The 8,763-nt window shown below is 38.4% G+C and overlaps 1 non-coding gene across 1 annotated transcript; it reads left to right on the top strand.

Annotated features, from left to right (window-relative positions):
- Positions 1-8,409: 8,409 nt before the first annotated feature.
- On the top strand, positions 8,410-8,510 carry LOC115896284. The gene has a single exon (XR_004056186.1). It is a non-coding gene; the product is annotated as a small nucleolar RNA U13 (small nucleolar RNA).
- Positions 8,511-8,763: the final 253 nt, after the last annotated feature.

Here is an 8,763-nt window from a genome sequence, read left to right as displayed (position 1 = left end):
TCTCTCTAAACAGGCCAGGGTTTGTTCTGCCTCAGTACAAACAAACAGTGCCCTCTTCTGCCCAGCAGAAGAACTTCTCTTCAAAACCATCACCTTGTGGAGTATCTGGAACTTTCACCCTGTTAGGTTGTTGCATTGCAAAATGAGCCAAAGAAACTGGAAAATAACACTGATGAGGGAGAGGTCATCTGTCAGAAAGCTGTCGCTCTGATTCTGCCCTAAATTCATGTCCCAATTTTACAAGTATTCTATTTTAACCACAGAGAAGATGAAAAGGTTTAAATAATGGAGTAAGTTACATCTATCAAACTGGCCAAAAAAAAAAAATTGTAAGTGCTTAAACTTTGTAGTTCTATGATGAAATATTATCCATGGCATGGAATATCAGTTCAAGCTTTCTGAGAAACAGTCTGGCAGCTGGTTACCATTTTAAAAACATCTTTTATTACATATTAGTTCAACAATCATTCATTTGGGAATATTTCATGAAAAAAATAGACCCAAAGACAATGAAGTAATTTACATAAAGATCTTTAGAGCCATGTCATACTTCATTATTATATACTGAAAAACTGGAAAAACTCAAGTACAAATGGCAAGCAGTAAATAAATGGTTATATGAAGTACAGCATGACATTACAACGCTTTACCATAAAGCCACTATGAATTGTAATTTCAGGCCAGGCATGGTGGCTCACACCTGTAATCCCAGCACTTTGGGAAGCCAAGGCAGGTGTACCGCTTGAGCTCAGGAGTTTGAAACCAGTCTGAGCAACATGGCAAAACCTCGTCTCTACAAAAAATCCAAACATTGGCTAGGTGTGGTGATGCACGCCTGTGGTCCCAGCTACTCAGGAAGTTGAAGTGGGATGATTGCTTGAGCCCAGGAGGTTGGGCTGCAGTGAACCTAGATAGCACCACTGCACTCCAGTCTGGGCGGCAGAGTGATACCTTGCCTCAAAACAAACAAACAACAAAGGTAATTTCAGAGACTGACATAATACATTTACTGTGTATACAATACTGGAAAAATATAGAATACAAAATGATGCTCATACTCTTACTATAATGCAAGCACACACAATGGTAAAGGATTTTAGAGTAAACAGAGTTTAGTATTCATTCTTATATCTAAAGATAGTCCAGTATGAAGCAATAAAGAAAGGCAGGAGAGGGAAAGAAAGCAACACAGAAAGCAAAATCTATTAGCTATTGTTTCATGCCTCATTTCTAACTGCCTCATCTCAGAGTATCATCTCCTCTGTTTTGGAAGCCAGAGAAATCTATTTTACTTCATTAATAGTTTGTAAAGAGAGAGCATATCACTTATTAATATATAAAAAAGCAAAAATAGCTTTAGAAAGGGTTGCCAAACTCCCTTTGTCTTCTCTTAAGTACACTTCACACTTGGCTCATACAGATAGAAGCTTTAAAACATTCTAGGTTCAATTGTTAGTATTTATAATCTCTAATCTAAGGCTAAAAGTCAAGTTGACTCAGAAGGTTCAGGAATATGAAAATCAATGTAAAATGACAAAAAGTTTCATGAAACCCCTGATAAGGCTAAAATCTGACAGCTTGATAGAGACATCTCATATTGAGAGTTCAGGCGAAAACACTGAGCTTTTGTAATTCTCATTGTTAATTTCACAATATATTCTCAATTCTAACCTAAAGATATTTAAAGTATGGGCTTGAAATGTCTAACAAGACACAAACCTTTGCAAGAGCTCAGCACTCTCTTCCATAAGGACCAGGGTCAAAATTTTGTTAAAACCTCATATTCCTGGGCCTCCTTTGCCAGATAGATATTCTATGCAGGTCTGTGACAAGGCCCTGGAATCTTTTTTTTTTTTTTTTAACAAAAGCCATGGGAGCTTCTGATGCAGCTGGCCCCTGTACTTGGATAAATATTAGTGTAGTGAACAGTAGGGTTCCTTAATTAACCTCCTTGAAAATTTGTCAGTCAGTCAGTCGCTTTGGAGCTGGGATTCCAGACACTATGTTAGAAAACACAGAATTCAATCAATTCTTAACATCCCTGTTACCAGATCACTAGCCCATGCCCCACTGCCTCTTGTCTGGCCCTTGTGATGGCCTCCTCACTGGCCTCTGGTTCCTTACTCTTGCTCTTCGCACAACAGTGAGAGTGGCCATCTCAAAGTCCAAGTCAGACCATGTTACTCTTCCTGATTCCTGACTGTTATTTACAAGGCCCTGCATAATCTTATCCCTAGCTACTTTCCTAATCTCATTGCCTCTTCCCTTTTCCCTCTCTACTCCAGCCACAGTGACCTTCCTGCATTACTTCAACATATTAAATGAGCCCCAGACTCAGAGACTTTGCACTTTCTGATCCCTTTGACTGGAATCCTCTTCCACTCCTGCTTGTGCTTTCATCTCATTGGCACCCGGAAGAGAGGCCCTCCTAGTCCCCTAGTCTGTTATCCTTTGTCCTCTTACTTTTATTTTAGGTATTTGCCACATGACATATGATATTTTTAATTGTGTCTTTGTGAGAGCAGTGGCTTTATCTGTTTTATGCATGACTCACTCTCAGCAGGTAAAGTGGTATGTGCCATGTAAAAGGTGCTCAATAAATATCTGTTGAATGAATAAATGTAGGAATTTCACATGTAGAGTCTTTGGGAAATAAAATATATGTAGAATCTTTTGGGGTCTACTTGTAGAATCCAACTGCTGGTTTTTTACAGTTCTCTTAATGACTATTATGAAGGTATATGAAGAGGCAGATGCCTTGGGAAGCTAGTGAAGCCAAAACCCCAGAGTTTCTTGCTTACTAGACTCCTGTGAAGGCTGGGAATTTCTGTCATGGAATGTTCCAGATGAGGAGGGGAAGCCCAGCTGCATTCAGGACACATTTCTATGTAAGCAATTCTAGTGCATTGTCCAGAAATATCTAGAAGCAAGGCACCTAAATCTCCCAGCTTCCAATAATTTATCAGAATTTTTCTTCTGATGGTGACTATTCACTCTTGTCCCCAACTTTGTATTTGTGGTTTTAAAATTCATTTTTCTAAAGGGGGCCTGTGTTATATACAGTTTTTATGTGGCAGTTGATCTTACCTTCTCACTAAAGTTGGAAAGTCCTTCAGGACTGAGATTGTGTTTTATACTTTCTCTGTTTCCCATGCCTGGGATACAACTGAGCTCATGAAGGAAACCAAGCTAATGTTCTGGCCCTCAGTTCCCTGCATGGATCAAAACTGGTTTGGGAGGTTGTAAAGCTCTTCGGGAAATTACTTGTCCCTTTGTGGTACTTGAGGAATTAGGGTGCCATACCAAACATACTGCTTTAAAACTAAAAGGAGGTTTATTTTTTTTCTTAATTGTCAATATTTGCATTATAATATTTATTTTGAAAGATTCTGCACTTTCATTTGAATTAAGGATTAAAAGGATGGTTCTTCTGATTCCACAGGCATTTGTTTTGAGTAAATATACATCTACAAGGTAATTATAGAAAAATATCCAGGGGCTGGGCACAGTGGTTCATGCTTACAACCCCAGCACTTTTGGAGGCCTAGGCAAGCAGATCACTTGAAGTCAGGAATTCGTGCCCAGCCTGGCCAACATGGAGAAAACCTGTCTCTACTAAAAATTCAAAAATTAGCTGGGCATGGTAGTGGACGCCTGTAATCCCAGCTACTAGAGAGGCTGAGGCACGAGAATTGCTTGAACCCTGGAGTGAGCCGAGATCGCACCACTGAACTCCAGCCTGGGTGACAGAGTGAACTGTGTGTCAAAAAAAAAAAAAAAAGGGAAAAATAGCCAGGAAGATTCTTTTTTTTAAGAAGTGAGAAAAAAATTAGGAATTTTAATGAAGATCAAATTTGTACTTAGCTCTTTATAATGGAGACTTATTGGCTTACATCTCTTATTTTATATAATTTTACTTACCAGTAATAAAATACTGATCCCAAAGTAGTATGAAGCTGTTTAGAATCAAATTTGGAAGAAAAAGGTACTGAGTCTGTCTCTGACCATTCATGAGACGTTCAGTCTATGCTACTAGGATGCAGTTCTGGGGCAGGTATGATGGCTCATGCCTATAATCCCAGCACATTGGGGATCTGAGGCAGGAGATTGAGACTAGCTTGGGTAACATGGCAAAACTCCATCTCTACAAAAAAAACAAAAATTAACCAGGCATGGTGGCATACACCTGTAGTCCCAGCTACTTGGGAGGTTGAGGTAGGAGGATCACCTGAACACCTGGGGAGGTCAAGGCTACAGTGAGCTGTGATTGCCGCCCTGCACTCCAGCTTGGGCAATGGAGTGAGACCCTGTCAAAAAAAAAAAAATGCAGTTATGTAGACGTATTAGTAACTCAGTGTCAATTAGAAGTTTAGAAGTTCATGAGACAGACCATATGTATACAATCCACAAAGTCAAAGGCTCTGTAAACACCAATAAATGCTGCAAACAATCTTGTGTCAGTCAGTCCTGCTAGATTTCTTTACCAGAAGAAATCTAGCGGAGAAATCACAAGGAGATAAGTGCCATAGCAATGATCAGTAGTGAAAGAATTGTGACTAAAATTCTCTATACTTCTCATGTAGACTACCAATACAAAAAGCACATACTTGCAATTTATCAAGGAGGACAGTGGCATAGATTGTTGACTAAAAATCTAGAAATTAATAGTACACTAATATGGAAATTTGGAGATAGATTCCACAGTTTCCATCCAGATGGAGCCATACACAACAAGAAATTGATGAGACAAAAACAAATTGTAAGAATTAGAAAATTCCAGTCAGAGATATGGTGGCATGAAATCTTCCCTGACTGTTTTAGTGGGGCTCAGTGTTTCCATCAGCTGTTCCACATGACAGCACATTACTAGGAGATAATTTGAGAGGACCTGCATCAAAGATGCTTGCAGCAATTGCTGCTGGCAGTCTCTATTGGCATTTTGAAATGACAGCCTCTCTGGTAACTGTCAAAATCTGGGTTCATGTCTACATTGTTATGTTTAAGCCAAAGGCATTCTTAACCCAAACTTGGCCCTTGTCACTATCTCTATTACCAAGTCCTCTCACAAGTTTTATTTTACTAAAGCGTTTGGAAAGGCATTCACAAACTTATAAAAACATTAGTGTTTCATAAGCTACCTGGTGGCTTCTATAACATTGCCATCTGCCATCTACCTCTATAACCTGGCCAAGGAATTTTCACCTAATTGCCTTTTCAAACAAGGAATTCTAAAAAGCAATGGTTGTAACTGTTTAATATACAACTTACAAAAAAGTTGCTTTCATTTTTTGTCACTCCACTGATATGAGATGAGAAGTGCATGTGTGTACGCAGGCATACACACACATGCATATTTCTCAGGAACAAAGTCACTAATGGAATTTGACTACCTCCATTCCACCCCGCTGTTTTCAATTACACAAACTCATTAGCTAAATTATAAGGACAAGATAGCTCTACAATTGCTACAACGATGATTAAAGTGAAGGTGAAAGATTATTTTTTACCCAGCTCAAAATATTCACCTTGAAATCGCTAGTGGGTAAGAGAAGCTAACTAACATACTAGACTATCTCCCCGCCCCTCCCCACGCCCAGAGTCTCCCTCTGTCGCCCAGGCTGGAGTGCAGTGGCGCGATGTCCGCTCACTGCAAGCTCCGCCTCCCGGGTTCAGGCCATTCTCCTGCCTCAGCCTCCCAAGTAGCTGGGACTTCAGGCTCCCAACACCATGCCCTGCTAATTATTTGTATTTTTAGTAGAGACGGGGTTTCACCGTGTTAGTCATGATGGTCTCAATCTCCTGACCTAGTGATCTACCCGTCTCGGCCTCCCGAAGTGCTGGGATTACAGGCGTGAGCCAAAGCATCCAGTCCTAACATACTACACTATCTTAAAGGTTGCCCTGAATAAAAACCATAATTTGAGGAGTCCCCATAACTAACTGGGGAAAGTGGTATTTTTGAGATGAGAAGCTTCCTCAAATTTTGCTTATGTAGAGATAAGAAATTGGCTTTTTCTGGCCACCTTCTGTATCATTCTGTCATTCAGCACCATAAGTAATTGGCTCCTTTCCTCCACTGTCTTTCGTTATTTTCCTCCTCCCACTTCTTTCCTTTTCCTAACTCAGTTCCCTTCCTTTGATTTTCTTTCCCCTCTGCCTTGTCCATACCATACCATTAACAGCATCACCTAGGATTCATAATGGGTTCTAGTGTTCAAGGTTCTGAAATGGCTGGGTCAGTCATTTCTGATCCTTTTCCATCCCCAAACACAAAAGGGATGTAGCAGGCAGCCCCATCAAAATCCATGGCTCTCTACAGCACTAATTTTAAGAGGTGGAGAAGGGCATATCAGATTCTCCAACGAAAAGGAAACTTTGTAGGTTGAAAACTTTTAAATGCTTCCAATGAAGTCTGATCAGCAATTTCCCTACATTCCTTCTATGTTGTGTCCGCATCACTGGAAAAAGCCTCGCCTAATGTGGTGGCTTACGGACCAGCATCACTAACATCACCAGGAAACTTGTTATAAATGCAGAATCTCAGGCCTTCACCCCAGACCTACTGAATCAGAATCTGTATTTTAACTAGATGCTCACATTAAAGTTTGAGAATCACTGTGCTCTCATGGTAGGAATATGGTAAAACACAACATATCTAATGGTGTAAACAGCATTCAACTACTGATAACAACATATGTAATAGGATATTATGATCTTTGGAGTAAAGCAAGCTGCTTTTTATTTCTAGCATTTAATAGCTGAATCTTCAACAAATCATTTAACCTTCCAGAACCTCAGTTAACTCACGTATAAAATGGAGATTATGCCTATCTTACATAGACCATGCACATATGATTTTTAGGACAATGCCAGGCTTACAGTGTGTGTGCAATAATTTTTTACTACTTATGGTTAAAATTATTGTTATCATCATTATTTAATCAACTTGGCTTTATGTGCTAAAAAAAAAAAAAAAAAAACTATTTAGATCAAGTTACACAAGCATGCTTCTCATCTTCCCGAAGCTTACAGCATAAAATGAGCAATAACTATATGGGCAATTGCACAAAAAAGCAATATGCTAACAAGATAACACATTCATTCAAATCTGTTTATGCTGAAATTTTAGTGAGCGTGAGCTTGGGTTTATTAGTCTGACCCACTGATTAAATAGCATTATTTGAATCATAAACTACAAAATTAGAAAACCACTAAGAGGTGATGAGATTAAAACATTCACCAAACAAGAAATATGTCAAGGAAGAGTCAAAAACTTTCGTACCAGAGAGGCTTGATACTGCTAGATATACTTTTTTAATCAAAATGCCAACTTAATTGTTAATGGAATTTTTAATTGTCTATTACAATTTGAACTGGCTAAAACAAATAGTTTCTTATAAGCTTAAACCAAACATTTAATTAAACCTACCAAGCATAAGTGGCATATTTTTTATCCTGTCCCTTAAGTAAAAGTGTCAAAAAAGGCCTTTTACTCTTTGTTAATTGAAAAATAATAAATGGGTCTCCTGGAGAACAGAGTCATCTCTTTTGAACAATTCATCCACCATGCAATTATGCAATTTATATCTATTCTAGGTACCAATCTTTGTCATTGCTTAGTCTGATAATTAGGAGTGGAAACTAGAAATAAATAAAAGCATTATTTTTTTAAATATTTCAAAGTCTTGTTTTTAGTACTTTGCATTCAACCCCAATCCCCAACATAACTTCATTATGTTTAAAAATATAATTTTAAGAAAAGATTATTTATATTGTTTTCAGATAATCCTTTTGAAACATCTTACCAGTAATTAAGAGATAACTATGAGGCCATGCACAGTGGCTCACACCTGTAATCCCAGCACTTTGGGAGGCCAAGGCAGGAAGATCACTTGAGGTCAGGAGTTTAAGGCCAGCCTGGTCAACATGGCGAAACCCCATCTCTACCAAAAATACAAAAATTGGCCAGGTGTGGTGGCGCATGCCTGTAGTCCCAGCTACTGGTGAAGTTGAGGTGGGAGAGTCACTTGAACCCTGGAGGCAGAGGTTCCAGTGAGCTGAGATCATGCCACAGCACACCAACCTGGATGAAACAGTGAGACCCTGTCTCAATTTTAAAAAAAAGAGAGAGAGAGAGAGAGAAATAACTGTGAGTCTTTTCCTCAATTTCTTCACCTGTCCCCTTTCTAATTTGTTTGCATTCATTGAACTTAGATGTCCAAATAATCAAAACCCATTACCAACTGACTTTTACTGAAATCACTTCTTCACTTTCTCAATAGTTATATTAAAATGACTAACATTCTTTATCTGTTTATTAATGTTTAAATATTAACAAATTTCATTAAATTAGCTAAACCAAATATAATTCTGGTACATAAAAATTAAAGTGAAATATATAGTAATATGATCCTCTTGTAGTTCATGAACATGATGGGTGTTCACATACATATGTGAGATGTGCCACCCTCTGAACCTAGTTACAATGTGGGGACATTACCTGTCTGACCTGAAAAAAAAAGAAATATATGCTAATAAAGTAGTTAATCATTTGAGGTTTGAAATAGACTTTCATAGAAATTCAGTTGGAAATTCACAGATTGTATAACAGAGACAAGATCTATAGTTTACAATACAGAAATCCCTTAACACATGATTTATTTAGAACAGCACTGCCAGATCACAAGTAGTGTCTAGATAACCTGGAAAGCCAAGAATTGGCTAGAAACCCAGTCATGGATAAAGCTCTGAAGTTGAATTAAT

This window comes from Rhinopithecus roxellana, chromosome 2 (assembly GCF_007565055.1).
Source record: "Rhinopithecus roxellana isolate Shanxi Qingling chromosome 2, ASM756505v1, whole genome shotgun sequence".
Classification (NCBI taxonomy): Eukaryota; Metazoa; Chordata; class Mammalia; order Primates; family Cercopithecidae; genus Rhinopithecus; species Rhinopithecus roxellana.
The sequence above is the reverse complement of the archived record's forward strand: the minus strand, read 5'-3'. Positions and strand labels throughout refer to the sequence as shown.